Source organism: Planococcus citri, chromosome 4 (genome assembly GCF_950023065.1).
Source record: "Planococcus citri chromosome 4, ihPlaCitr1.1, whole genome shotgun sequence".
NCBI classification, from domain to species: Eukaryota; Metazoa; Arthropoda; class Insecta; order Hemiptera; family Pseudococcidae; genus Planococcus; species Planococcus citri.
In genome coordinates, this window is record NC_088680.1 from 57,805,330 (window position 1) to 57,821,249 (window position 15,920).

General features: G+C 33.3%; 1 long non-coding RNA gene across 1 annotated transcript; it reads left to right on the forward strand.

The window, feature by feature from the left end:
- Positions 1 to 10,563: 10,563 nt before the first annotated feature.
- LOC135843584 (uncharacterized) lies at positions 10,564 to 15,713 on the forward strand. Its single transcript, XR_010558350.1, has 3 exons — positions 10,564 to 10,668; positions 10,795 to 11,049; positions 14,913 to 15,713. It is a non-coding gene; the product is annotated as an uncharacterized LOC135843584 (long non-coding RNA).
- The last annotated feature ends 207 nt before the right edge of the window (positions 15,714 to 15,920 follow it).

A 15,920-nucleotide genomic window follows, 5' to 3' on the forward strand; every position in this document is an offset into this window, starting at 1 on the left:
AATTTTCCTGTTGCTTATAACTGTAAATATGTATGTAGGTATATGAGGTACCTACACGTCAAAAATTGATTTTAAAAAAATGTAAGTTGTTGTCTCTTTGGAATTTGATTTAATTTCATTGAACTTGAGTACGATCTAGTGAATGAACTTTGAATGTTTCTCGTGAATGGAAATTGAATTTATAGGTAAATCTTAATTCAAATTTCCAAAAAAAAAAAAAAAAAATACTTGCAATATATAAAAGATGATGAAATCGTAAACTCATTTTATTAATAGAAAAAATTAAAATGAGCTTATTTTCCAAAAAGCACCTAGGTACACAAAAAAATTAAAAAGGAAATGGAAAGTTGAAGTGAGCAGAAGTACAGCAAATTTGATTGTAAATTACCTCTACTCAAGATTTAAGGGGTTTGCCTCTCAAATTCAGATATATACTTATAGCCACTCATCTTTTGAAAAGAATACATATCTATTATGAAGAGATTGCGGGGAGACACTGAACGGTTGAATTCAAAAACAGAAAATTTCAAAAATGACGATTTCCTAAAATTTGTGTTTTTTAAAGATGTTTCTACTTTTTTTTAGCGAAAGTGATGAAAATCAATTCGGATGCTGATATCAACTTCCTCCGAACCAAATTACGCTTTTTCCAGCCATACTGGAGCCTCCAGCGAAATTATCTATTTTTAAAAAAAATTTTCAATTCTCCAGAAAGCGAGAAAATCAATTCGAAAAGATAAAAATCGAGTTCCAGTTAGGACCTGTGGTGTTTGAAACAGACACTGTTTTAATCAGTGGGTGTGTTCAGACCCAAACTGGGACCTATGTTTGAAACAGATACGGTTTTAATGAGTGGGTGTGTTCAGACCCAAATAAGGACCAGTGTTTGAAACAGATACATCCCTATTGACAAAAATTGTGCGTACAACATGCTGAAATGCATGCTTTTTTGCATATCACACGCATGCATAAATTTGGACTTTTTCAAAAAATCGCATGCTATTCAGCCAGTGAATAGCATGCTTAAAAGTAAACCAAAAGAATGTACAAAAAGTGCGGAAATTTTAGCAGAAAAATTGCTCAAATTCACTGGCAATACTATCTACCGATTAATTGTGAATTTTAAGACATTCTAATAGATAATTTTTTCAAAAAAGTTGAAAAAAAATTTAAAAATTTCCAGCGTGTGCAGGGATTGATCCCAGGTTCCTGCGATGTGCGGCCACTTAACTCACTCGGCCACCTCGCAACTTAATAGATTGGAGGTTATTTTTGCATAAATGTTATCAATTTTTGGACTTGGAAAAATTTTTACTCACTGGTGCATTTTAGAAAATACTTGGTTGCTAGATTGCTTCTGTTTAGCATGTGAAAATGTACATCTTTAACGCGATAATGCACGCTTTTACACCAGTCCAAAATCACACACTGTTATGCATGCTTTTCAGCATAATTTTGTCAATAGGGCAGTTTTAATGAGTGGGTGTTTTCAGACCCAAGTTAGGACCTCTAGACACTATTTAATCAGTGGGTGTTTTCAAACCCATGTTAGGACCTGTGTTTCAGACAGACACTGTTTTAATCAGTGGGTGTGTTCAGACCATAAAGTCAGGACATGTGTTTGAAACAGACACAGTTTTAATGAGTGGGTGTTTTCACTGTTTTCAGACCCACGTTATGGTCTCTGTTTGAGACAGACACTGTTTAATCAGTAGGTGTGTGCAGACCCAAATTTGGACCAGTGTTTGAAACAGGCACTGTTTTAATCAACGGGTGTGTTCAGACCCAAGTCAGGACCAGTGTTTGAGACAGACACTGTTTTAATCAGTAGATGTGTTCAGACCCAAGTTATTACCCGTGTTTGAGACAGGCACTGTATTTATCAGAGGGTGTGTTCAGACCCACGTTAGGACCTCTGTTTGAGACAGACACTGTTTAATCAGTGGGTGTGTTCAAACCCAAGTTAGGGCCTCTGTTTAAGTTTGAAACAGACACTGTTTTAATCAGTAGGTGTGTGCAGACCCAAATTGGGACCAGTGTTTGAAACAGACACAGTTTTAATCAGTGAGTGTTTTCAGACCCACGTTAGGACCAGTGTTTGAGACAGGCACTGTTTTAATCAGTAGATGTGTTCAGACCCAAGTTATTACCCGTGTTTGAGACAGACGCTGTTTTAATCAGTAGGTGTGTGCAGACCCAAATTGGGACCAGTGTTTGAAACTGACACAGTTTTAATCAATAGGTGTGTTCAGACCCAAGTCAGGACATGTGTTTAAAACAGACACTGTTTTAGTCAGTAGATGTGTTCAGACCCAAGTTATTACCCGTGTTTGAGACAGGCGCTGTTTTTGTCAGAGGGTGTGTTCAGACCCACATTAGGACCTGTGTTTGAAACAGACACTGTTTTAATCAGTGAGTGTTTTCAGACCCACGTTAGGACCAGTGTTTGAGACAGACACTGTTTTAATCAGTGAGTGTTTTCAGACCCACGTTAGGACCAGTGTTTGAGACAGACACTGTTTTAATCAACAGGTGTGTTCAGACCCAAGTCAGGACCTGTGTTTGAAACAGACACTGTTTTAATCAGTAGATGTGTTCAGACCCAAGTTATTACCCGTGTTTGAGACAGGCGCTGTTTTTATCAGAGGGTGTGTTCAGACCCACGTTAGGACCTGTGTTTGTGACACACACTTTTTTAATCAGTGAGTGTGTTCGGACCCAAGTCCGGACCTGTGTTTGAAACAGACACTGTTTTAATCAGTGGGTGTTTTCAGACCCACGTTAGGACCTATGTTTTAAACAGACACTGAATACAATTCATCTACTCTGAGATTCATGGTTAAATTTTTGCAAATAACTTCACTTTGTTCCACTTTTTCGAAATGATTTATAAACTTATGCGGAAAAAGCGACGGAACTTAGTACTTTGGTTGTGATTTCGTCTGCACCACCATAAGGCTCCCTACATTTTATTTTGAAGAAAAAACTGAATTTCAAAATCTGGTTTTGCAATGTATAATTGGTCCCAAAATGCAATCAAAAAAACTTTCTATCATCCTTCTTATTTACTCTCTTATCAATTTTGTTTGTGTTTATTGCATGATTACTTATTACACCTCTTATCAAAATTGAAAGTAAGTAGGTAAGTAAATTGAAATTGAACGTTTTGTTCAAATGTGTTTTAAATGCTAGAATATTTATTCCCTGAAAATGTATCCGGAATAATGCTCCATCATCGAATTAAATTTACTGATTCGATATTTTCATTTCTACGTAGGTAAGTAAATAAATGAATTTCCATTACATTACTTTATATGTTGGAGAACTTCTTCAGCTGTACAAAATTAACTTATTCACGTTCTGGGAAAATATAACTTCTAAAAAAATTACTACCCACATAAGTACCTACTTAAACCATTAAGAGAGAGAATCGAACGTTTAAAAAAAACTACACAAAAATGAGTCAGTTTTCAAAAAATTTGCATAATTCGTACATTTTAGGTACGGAACACCTGAAGTTCAAGGTGAATTACATATACCTACTCAGTCATAACCACACAAGACATCCAAAAATTTACCAATTTGTATATATTAAACAAGAAGGACTGCACCATTTCTAATTTTTCAAATTCAAAATGAAGAACGAATTGAAAATTCTTTAGAGCTATTCCAACAGTAAGAAATTCGAATAATACAAGACTTTTTTGTACAGCTTCAGCAACAGGTAGTTGTGAATATTAAATTTATTCCTTTGTTTACTGGTTCGATGTTTCATTCCCACCAACGTACTGCCAAATTCTGTGTCAAAACAAAACGTAATTCTTCAGTAAGTTCAAAAATTCAAACCGTCGACTGTGTTAATTGAGTGTACTTAATCTTTGGAAAATTGCAAACAAACGCGAATGAAATAAAAAACGTAAAAGAAAAAACCATCACATGCGCGAGAAAGATTACGACAATATTCCTTTAGTTACGGTCAATTACAATCTATCAAACAAGTGGAGACCTACTGTACTATTTTTCATTAACATTGGATTGGAATACATAAAAGATGCTCAGATTTTCATATGTGTACCTACTCGTGAGGAAAAAATCTCCGGCACAAATAAACATCATGCAACTAAACAAAGAAACCAAATAGGTATGGTACCTGTCTGTTTTGTAGGTAAAGTCTAAAAATATAATATACGATCAGGATCAATCGTTTCCTATATTTTTGTGGAAATTTACATCGGATAATTCTGCAATTTTCACGGTTACATATTGCTGACGGATGCTAAAAATTATACCTGCGATATGCCATCGAATAGTGTAAAAATTTTCAAGGTACGATGTATGTATGTAGTAACGTTTACATTGTGTACTTTTAGGTACTACTTGTACCTACCTACAGGTGGACATACGATACACTCATTAAAATATTACGAAGCACTGATTCACGACACACGCCCTCGTATTTTTATTTTTTGCACGCCGTTTTACAGACCTACTGACGAAAACAAAGCTTGTAAACAAGCGTGTACGTACAGGAACTACGCAAAAAAAATATTATTTAGCAGAGTCGGTATTATGGCTTTCCTTTACAATGGCAAAACTATTACGTAAAGTTGTCACCTACTTACATATTAGCATTATAATGAAAAATTATTACGATGACACGTTTTCAAATCTTCCTCGAGTCTGAGCCTATTTGGTACTTATAGATAGTAATTCTCCAAAATATCGTCGTATATTCTTCACGTCAGTCAGTTTTCTATGCAATTCTATATGTCTGCCATACACGATTGCGAAATGAATCTCGTATGCTTATTTATTTAGGTATAGGTACCTATACGAGATATCTATTTGAGATATTGTATGTAAAGGGGTGGTGGAATTCTATGGAGTATGGACATAAGACCTGTGGTATCATATTTTAATTTATAAAATGAATCCGCGGGAGGTGATTCCGTGAATTGATTTGAATATTTTTTGGTCGATCGATGAACTTGGCTGATATACGATATGGAAAAATAGGCTCCATTTGAAATCACTTCGAACCTTAATCATTTAATTGATCGCAATATTAAAACATATTTTGTCTTTCTATAGCACTTATTTAAAAATAAAAGATTAATATTCTGCAATCGTGCTCGTAAATGACTTCCTATAGTACTTTGGTGTTACCTTCTTGTTTTTTGAAATGAGTAGGTACCTAATAGTATATCTTCTTTACAAAGCCAACGTCGATGACCTTCGTTTACTCAATAAGTAGGTACCTAGTACCTACCTTTACTTTCATTTTTCCAGTCAAGTTCTAAAAAAAAAAAGGCTGCAGGATAACATGAGTGAATCGGTTCTTGTCTCATGTTTCAAATTTTTCTTCAGCCTACTTCATATTTTCAAGAGTAGCCTAAAATATAATTTTAGTGACGGCAGAATTTTTCACTTTTTCCAAATTATGTACCTGAATTTTTTTCAAATTCCAATTTGATTTATCAAAATTTTATCCGAACGAACGATTAGAAAACTGATATTTAAATTTTCATCCTATTTTATTAGACCCTGGTTGGACGAACTTTTCGGGGTTGCCCGTGGAAATAACAGTGGATTTAACTTTATCACATCGGATTTCGAAGACGATATCGCATAAAATCTTTCACATGTGGACTAATTGTAGATACGAATGACTGCAGTAGCACTATTCGTAGTAGTCTAATTATTTTTAAGAGAAATAAATTATCGCATTATCTCGAAGTATTTCTCACCATACATGATTCAGCATCCTGTTTAAATGTGATGATATAAGGCCTTTATTCAATTAATCAATCAAACGTCGCACTAATTTCTCGGTACAGCGGTAAAAAAAACTATTTTAATATTGATAAAGTCTTTCTAGAATTTTTTATGATACTCCGAGGAGTTCTATCCACACTTGTATCTTAATCCAGTCAACTGTAACTGAGTCATTTTCTATCAGTCCACATTCATCACTTGAAATACTAAATAGGTAAAATACGTACTTACTTTTTTCTACGCGAACTAAAAAAGAAAACAAAACTGTAAAATATACTTAAAATTTAATAGGTAGGTAGGTAGTACCTACCTTCTCATAAATTAAATTGAAGAATTTTCCAAAAAAAAAACTGAAATTGAATTTTTTGTTTAAATTAAAAATATGGATTTCTCTCTCGACAGTTTTTTTTTAAAAATTGTGCCCATTAAGTAATTCTTGGACGCCCTGTGCATAAGATTATGCATGAATCAAATTTTCGTGCACACATTCAAATTTTTACAATTTTTCTATTAAGTACAGTACCTACATATCTCACGAATTTTTTTTTGTTTCTTTTTTTTGGAAGCAAATGGAAAAATCATTGATTTTGACTTTGGGCCCCAAAATATGTAGTAACGGTCCAAAAAATGGCGCACTTCCATACCTGGGGTTATAGTGCCTTACCTGAAGTTGTTATGAGAAAGTTTTCAAGTGCTCATGATTTTCTATTTCTTTCATGTTCCCAGAGGTACAAAAAAGTGATGCCAAGAACCCTCAAGTTGACAAAAATTTTAAAAATGAAATAAAAATATTTTACCATTTTCAACATTTACATCCGAATTTTTCTAAATAACCCTCACCATTTCAAGAAAAAAATCCCTCGTTTTCCAAACGCTCTTTTAAAATGTTGGTCTTCAAATGCAAAGTCCCACAAAAAGTTGAAAAATTCAAAAAAAATCAAATCAAACAGAAGTCGATGAAAATTTTTCAAAAATTTTTGAATTTTTCTGAACCATTGAATCCCTTAAATAACTTAATTTTAACGACAAATCTCTCCCAGTACCTCATAAATTTCTCGTATTAGCAGAGCTTCTCAAAGTTGAAAACAAAATTCAAAAAAAGAAATAAATGAATTTTTTATTTCTGTGCCCCAGCAACTCTAGCTGATGACTTCATTTTTGTAGAAAAATTTCCCTTTGTCCAATTAAAGGCCTCAGACACTTCATTTCTAGTCCACGAAATTTTAAAAAATGGCGAAAAAATACATAAATAAAATGGGTGTTGATACATTTTTCAAAAATTATCTAGCAAGGGAATCCTTTACAACTCCTCCACTACGATCGAGCTTAAATTTGGCTCACTGAAAGACCATGTCATCCAAACTTCAGAACCAAATTTTCAGCTGACGATGAAGTTGATTTTTTGCGTTTGAAAATGGCGGAAATAGTCTATTGGCATAATTAGGAATTTTCTACAAAAAGGACAAACATAGAGACAACATCTGCAAACTACTTTCGATTCAATAATATGAAGTCGACTGCATGGTGGTTTCAAGTGGTTTTGAAGCTTCCAGCTACTTTTTTGGAAATTTCAATTTTCCTAAAAACGCCATGAAACCTTTCCGAAAGTCACTGGAGGTTCCAAAATTACTTGAACCCACCTGAAGTCGTCTTCAGAGGGTGTTAAAATTAGTTTGCAGAGTAAATTTCGTCTTGCTAACCCCATTTGATGAAATTCTGGCGAAATTTCAAGTTTCAAAAATCTACGGGTGGTTCCAGTAATTTTCAAAAAATCGCTGGAGGCTCCAAAACGACTTGATATTCACCTGCAGTCGACTTCATAGCGTATTGAAATTAGTTAGCAGAATTATTTAGGCTTTCCAACTCCATTTGACGAAATTTTGTGGGAATTTCGAGTTTCAAAAATCTACTGGAGGCTCCAGAACTGCTTAAAACGGTTTGAAACAGTTGCCAATCGATTTGGCAGGTTGAAAATAGGGTATATCCCAAATATCAGCTTTCTAGGTCAATTTAGTAAAACTTTGATTTTTTCTCACATTTTGGCAAAAATTTGATTTTTGAAAATTCACCAAAAATCGAAAAAAGCACTTTAGCACTTGAAATTTCGACAGGTGATGAATTTTTGCCTACTTTTTCGATCTACTTTTGCACGGTTCAAAAAGTTTTATGCTAGTCCTTTGTTGGGACGCAAAATCTGCGATTTCGGTTGACCTGTCAATCAAAATGGCCGCCATTTTGTAAGTAGGGCCACTTTTTTTTTGCGTACAAGGGCTAGAAATGTTCCTTAGGACTCCCCCTTTAAGAAAAAAGTTGTCCCAGAGGATCGGCAGGAATAGAATTAAATTGTCAGCTGCCGAAGTTGATTACAACGCCTTCTGGAGCAATTTGAAATTGCTGGAAAAAAGTCAACCTTTGGTTGGAGGCTCCAGATTGCCCGGAAAATGGGGAGGATCGACTTGAGAATATAAGCAAAGTTTCGGGCAATTTTTTTGCAAAATTGACGATTTTTGAATATTTTAGATTTTTCAACTTGTATTTGTAAAAAAATACACGTTTCAACTCGTCACTTCCGATTTTCAATTCACCGGTCATAATCGGTTTGAAATGTCGAACTTATGATCGAATTAAATTTTCAGTTGCCGAAGTCGATTACAACGCCTTCTGGAGTGATTGGAAGTTGCTGGAGAAAAGCCTACTTTTGCTGGAGGCTCCAAATTGCCCAGAAAACGGTGCCACTCGATTCAGGAGATCAACTTTAATAAATACAGATCGAAGTGCATAAATAGCACTTTCCTCTCAGCCCTCACAAACAACTCCTTATCTTCTCCAATTGGAGCCTTCAACAATTGCAAAGTTGATAAACAAAGCCTTCAGGAGCAACTCCATTATGATTGGGGTAAAATGAACTTTTGCTAAAGAGTCTAGATCAACATGAAAATGATCATTGGTGGTAGAACTCTTTCTGGAAAAAATTAATTTAATCGTGAACTTTTTTGCCATTTTCAAAAATTCACCCTACTCAAACTCCGACGATAGCTCTAAATTTGGTTCTAATGATGTGAAGTTGAATGCTCTTTCAATGAATCAAATTTTAGCTCAATCGTTGACCGGTGTTGACGAGTTGAAAAAATTCCTTTATAATTTCAAGTGAATTCGCGAAGGCTTCGAAATTTCGTCGAATCACACCACTGTAGACCATACCTACCTATCTATTTCACAACACGCGATGCATTTCTCAAGAAATTTAGTTTCGTTGAAACGTCAATTTCTCGAAAATTATACTTACCAAATGGCACTTGATTTATCGATCAGATTTATTCGCCACGTTCGCTTTCTTCAATTCTCATTGCCATTATCTACCTATATAGATATTCGTAGTTTCCATTTCAGTCTTTAAAAAAAAGTAGGCCTCCAGTTCATGATCCATAATCTCACTTTTTTTGGTACTTTTGTGCATCAGCCATCAGCCTACGCGTTGAGTAATTGCTGAGCCCTAATTTTTATTCCAGGCACGAAAAAAACCGAGTAAATAAGCGGCGATGTTTTTGTTAGGTATGCAAAATTATCTAAGTTTGTTTCTCCGTCTTCGACAACGACGTTAATTCTCGAAGAAGAAAAAAAAACTAGCCTACTAAATAAAATTGACGAGTAAAATATTAATTATTTAACGAGCCGAAACCTTTGTCGAAGAAACGATTTTCAGGTATCAGTCACACTTTCCTTCTTTAGTAGATTTTGTATTCATTGGATTTATTTATATATATTTCTTTTTTGCAACAAAATAACCATTTTAAAAATTGCGTAATCGATACAGTTATTCAATGTTCGAACAGATAGATAGATACCTACAATGGCCACATGAAACTGCTGACTATTAACCATAAGTCCATTCTGAGGGAAAGTGATCAAATTACCGTGTCGAACGGGCTTCACAACCGATTTGACGCAGTCAATGAAGAAAGTGAAATTTTTCTTTGAAAATCGCAGACGAAACCATCACAATCGATATGAATAATAACGCCGCAGAAGTATCTATCTATCGTATTTTTTTCTTTTTCTTCTTTTTCGTTTACCGTAACGAGATGATTCCTATGTCTGGTGTTTTTCATCTCGTCTTATTGGCGATTTGATGAGAATTTCGTTTCGAATCCAAAATTACCTTAGGTAGGTACTCCTCTGTAAAAGTAATAAAACGAATGAATAATGAATAAAATACATTATTATGGTATATGACTAATTCATGGAAACAGATAACCTAATGCTATACACAAGTACATACACCTATTATTGCGTATCTAAGAGCACTATTTACGTATATATAGGTACCTACCTACCTTCGGTATTAAATACTTACCGCAAATATGAGCAATTGTTAAATATATAAACTTAGCTTACTCAGGGCCAAGCCCATCAGAAAACACTGCCTGCGGTAAATCAAAACATCTCTGCATTATGTACCTACAAAATATTTTTATACGTTTGCATCATCATTGTCACACTTTTAAAAACCGAAACGAATAATATATTGATTTTATTAATTATCGTTCGCCGAACGACCATCGAGCTTTCATTGGCAACATAGAGAAAAAAAATTCTAAAATAAAATTTGAAAAAAATATACGCATTTCATCAATTCCATTAGCCTTTCAATTCTGACACTTATCGTTCCAATTATTTGGTTCGATTGAAGCGAATAAATAATAAATGAATGACTAAATTGTATAGATCAATCAAAACACACGCTATTGCAAGAACGATGTTTTTCGCAAAAATTGGTGTAAATAACATCAAGCAGTCGATGGTTTCGAAAGTGTTTTCAATCCACGAATATGTTTCTTGGAAAATTCACTCTGTTTAAAATCATCGTTTTAATGGTTGCTATATTGCGTACTGGTAAGCATTGCTTAATTCGATTACCTCAGTATTAAAATATTACCTATACCTACCTAAATATGGGTATTTTATTCGAATACAGACGGATTTTTATGTATCTATTGTTGTTTTTGTTTTTTAATCCAGCAAACTGCATTAATTGTTATTCTTGTAATTCGAAACAAGAAAAGCATTGTTTGGATCCATTTTCTTTTAATTATACCGGAACGAACTTTAAAATAGTAGATTGCGCTGACGAGGTGGCAACTCGTCAATACATTTCTCGTATTGCTAACGTATTCTCTGCTGTGGGTATTCCAATGAATCCAAACGCGAAATACGCTTTGAATAGTATATCGGAGCAGACTCAGAAATCAGCCTGTCAAAAGGTCGAAATTATAGGTAAGTAATTGACTATAAAGGTATTAGGTATTCCACTAGGCACAGCTTTTGAAATGAAATTAAAATTTAAAAAAAAAATCAAGTGAGTAGGTGAACTTTTATTTGTTACCAGTGTCACCACCCTTCCCCCTCTTTTTTCTCTCCAAACAACAGAAGACTATCTCAACCAGCAGAAAGTTTTTTTGATCACATGAAAAAAATTAAAAGAGCATCAAACAATACATCACAAGTCCAATCAATTTCAGGGCCTGAATTTCGTTTTTAAATTCTTTGAAAAAATTCAAAGTTGACCAAATTTTTACACAAAATAGTCACAATTTGATAAAATTGGGATAGAAAATTGGTATTGAGCTCTTGGTTTCAAGACTTTTACAAACCTAGCGATGATTTTTTGATTTTACTGAGTCGAAAAGTAGATGCTGAATTTCATTTCGACTCTCCTTATGAGAATTTTCCAAAACTGGAAAATCTAAAAATCTGCTGAAAGCTTCAAAACTGCTCAAAACGACCTTTAATTGGTCCAGGAGGTTAATGATATTAGGGCATAGATTAAATTTCAGGTTTCTATCTCAATTTCAACAAATTTTGATACTTTTTTTCGGAAAATTGATCGCACAAATTTTCAAGAATCCACCAAAATTCGAAAACTGAAATTTAATATTCGAAGTTTCACTTGATGGTAGCTACTTTTGAGTTCTACTCTTATTTAATCCAAAAACTTTTGTGACTGAAAAAAAACATTATTTTTTCGATTTCTGACGATTTTTTTAAAAATTCAAATTTGGCTCATGTCCTTTGAAAAAAAAATCAAAATTGGATCAAATTAGCCTAAGGTAAGACGCTTCGTACATATTTTTGACCTCCCACAATGGCTTGGTAATGTTTCAAGCCGTTATAGAGCCTCCAGATGATTTTCGGAAAAATATCGTAGGCAAAGGGTCAAAATGAAATTCAAAACTCAAGACCTATGAACGCGGATTCATCGTTTTTGTGATCCTTTTGATTGATTTTAAAACATATATTTTCAAAATTCGTTTGTATCAGTTCAAATTCAAGTTTTTCTAAAAATATATATATATATTTTTGAAATTAAGAATTTTGAGCCAAAAAATAGATTACGATTTTTGGAATTTTTGAAATAGCGTCATGGGACCAATGAAAATAAGTTACCCTCATCATCTTTTCAATTGTAATTTGGTGAGTCACTCACAAAAAATACTTTTGGGAACGATTGGAAGTGAAAGTGACTGCATTATTAAAATTTCAAGAAATATCCATTTCAAAAAAGTTTAGAATAAAATTTTGAAAGCTCGGATTTGTGTAGAACTTTTCAAAATGATCAAAAAATGTTTTCTGGAAAAATTGACCATTTTCAAATTGAAGGCGCTAAAAAAATCGCTGAAAGATACAAGTGGGAGTAAAACGTGTCTCGTAACCAGATGAAAAATGATTTGCGAAATTTGTGCCATTCAATGTTATGATTTATGATTTCGGAAAAAACAAGAGATTTCTATTGAAACCTTTTTTTGAGCATTTTTGAAGAATTTTCAATCCAAACTTGAGTCAGTTTTTTCAGCTAGTTATACAAATTGTCATTCGATCCATCAAAATGGGCCACATCCAGAGAAAATCATGGAATACCTCTGATTAAAAAATGAAAAATGGCTCAATAAATTAGTTTTCCTGACATTTGAAAGTTTCGCGAGAGACATTAAAAATATTCAATCAATCAATATTTCTTTCTTTATTTCCAAAATGATATTTCAAGTTACAAAATATCCCCCCCCCCCCAAATGCGCAATTACGCGAGCGAGGGGGCCTCCATGGTAACATTGTTCTAAACAGTAAGTATTGTGAAATAAAATTAAACAAATTGAAGGAGGTAAAAATAGAAAAGAAAAACATACAAAACAAAAATAAATATTGCGATTGCAACACTAGATTTTATCTTAATGCAGCTCATTTTAATACATCGTATGAAATTCTGAAAAATTGACTCACTTTTGAGTTAAAAATTTTTCGAAAATGTTCATAATAAATTTTAATAGGAATATTTGAATTTTCCCCGGAATTTCAACTCAATTTGTCAAGTCTTATGAAACTTTTTCGAAAATTTCCATATTATGGCCCAATTTTGAGCTCAACATTCTTCAAAAATGATCAAAAAACGTCTCGATTGTGATATTTGAAATTCTTGCCAAAATCTTGAAACTTTCAAATGTTTACTGAGCCATTTTTTATTTTTAGTTCAGAGAATACTTTTTACCAAAAATTACAAAAATCATGACTCAATTTTGAGCACAAAATTTTTCAGAAATGTTCATGATACATACATAAAAGTATATGTACTTCCATCAAAATAACAGTTTGAAATTCTAGCAATATTTTAACACCTTTTGATAAATCGCGAAGTTGCTTTTGAAATGGGCGTGAACTCTTTTAAAATTCCAGCAAAATTGACACTTTATTATCTAACAATCAAAGCTGCTGACAAAATGGTGTTTTTCACAAAAAATTATAAGCGCTTATACGCATATTATTTTTTCTTCAAATGAAATCTGAAAAATGAAAAGAAATGTCTTGACTAAAAGTAAGAGGAGGATTGTGACATCTTTAAACTTTATTTTTCAACACTTTACCTTTCCATTCCTCTTTCACAATTGAATGAAAAACTGAATTTGAGAGGAAGGGATGGAAACTGAAAACATGGAAATATAACAATCAAAAAATTTGAAAATTGAAGGATGTACTTAGGTACATTTTTTTGAAAATTTTTCATCCCTGCATGGTCAGAATTGAAAAATTTGAAAATTGAAGACAGTAGGTAAATTTTTTTGGAAATTTTTCATTCCTATGTGATTAGAATTCTTAATGAAATTTTCTCGTAGGGTTATTCCGCGTCAATCTGACCAAAAAGTCGTGAAGGGGGGGGGGGGTCGGCGATTTTTTTGACCTTTTTCCTGTGGAAAGATCTACCGAAGGGATAACCAATGGTGCGAATCGCAGCCCTCTAGCCCTTTTTGAAAGGCTCCTAGGGGGTGTCAAAGTTTTCAGTGAACTTGAAATATCATCCATTTCAGTAGTGGATTACTCGATAACCGCGATACTTACCGAAATAGAACTTTTCCTAATAATTAAGGGTTTTGAAAAACTTTTTGGTAATATCATAAAAATCAGCGTTGCCACTTTTTTCGTACGAAAAACTAGCTCGAAAAGTTTCAAAACGTAGTTTTCATATCGTTCCGACTCTCAAAAATTCTGAAAAAAATATATTATGGACAATTTTTCATGCTGAACAACATATTAAAAAATTGGGATGGCATTATTTCGTAAAGTCGATTTAAAAAAATTGAAAGTTTGCGAAAAAAATCGATTTTTTTATTTAAAAGATGCAAAAAAGTTTTGATTGGTGAAGTTGACATATTTGATCCCTATTTTCACTTATCCGTTGAAAAAATCCTTTCACTCGATGAAACGAACTCACCACAAAAAAATCAAAATTCTGAGTGAATTGAAAAAATCAACGAATTTTAATTTTTTTGCTATAAAGTGTAATTTTTATCAACTTTTTCATGAACTAGAAAGAAGTCAAAATAAGAGAACTGAATTTTAAACTTTTTTTGATGTTTGGAACTGAAAATTTGAATTTTTTCGAGTTTTGATTTCTTTTGTGATGAGTTTATTTCATTGAGTGAAAGGTTTTTTTCAACTGAAGAATTTTGATGAATCGATTCGTTTCATTTTTTGCGATCTTTTTCAATTTTGGTGGGCTTTATAATGCAAAAATAAACATAAAGATCAAAATTTTTGTAGGTATTTATTACCTGCCTATATTATTTTTTAATGTACATCAATAATTTCAGATAACAACGAACACATCATAATCCGCGAGTGCGCCATACTCTCAGATATCGTATGCGATTCGCTGAAAAACGAAAGTGGCGTGGATTCGGCCATCACATTTTGCCAAATTTGCGACTCAGACCATTGCAACAGTTCTCACAAAATATTTACAAGTTGGAATTTACTCTTTACGAGCATATTAACATACAGGGTAATACTTTAATTTACGTTCATCTTTCCGGTCTACCTCTACCTACAAATAAGCTGTCACCACAAGGACTTTTCAATGAATTTAGTAGATATTTTTTTTTGTACGATATGTAAGGCACCAACCAACGCTTCTAGATACGCACTAAAACATGGAAACGAGTGGGTGAGTAATTAATACTTGCAAAAATGAAAGAAATTAGCCCCGTGTCTATTAAGGGATTGAACTATATCCATTTTTACTAATTGAGGTTAAATGGAAAGAGGAAGCATAATTACCTAGTCTTTTGCGCGAGTTAAAGTATTGGTATGCGGGGACCACCTTGTTGTTGTTGTTTTTTTTCTTCTTATTATTCTAGAAAACTTATTATTACGTATACTTACTTACGGGTTTTATTGTATACTTACTGTGCACGAGTATAGTATGAGTAAGTAATTCGGTATGATAAGCGTCATCTTGCGAGGAAATCGAATTGAAATTAATTACTCGGATGCGGATGACCGAATTCATCGTGTGGTCTCTATGCAATTAATCATCACATACTTACTTACACGTGTGTATGTGTTTTTATGTGTACATATCACTATTATGGCTAAGGTGTTGACTTAATAAAATTTTCAAAGAAATTTCATATTTTTTTATTGGTGTTTTTACCTTCATTTTTGTTTTATGTAGGTACGTACTTTATACAGATTCGAGAGAGAAGTGAACAAAAAACAGTATAGGTATGCCTCGTTACGTGTTTGTTTTACATATCATCGAATGTATCGCATTATTTTTCCCTTCTTTCATCAAATTCCAATTGTGAAACGAGTAATAT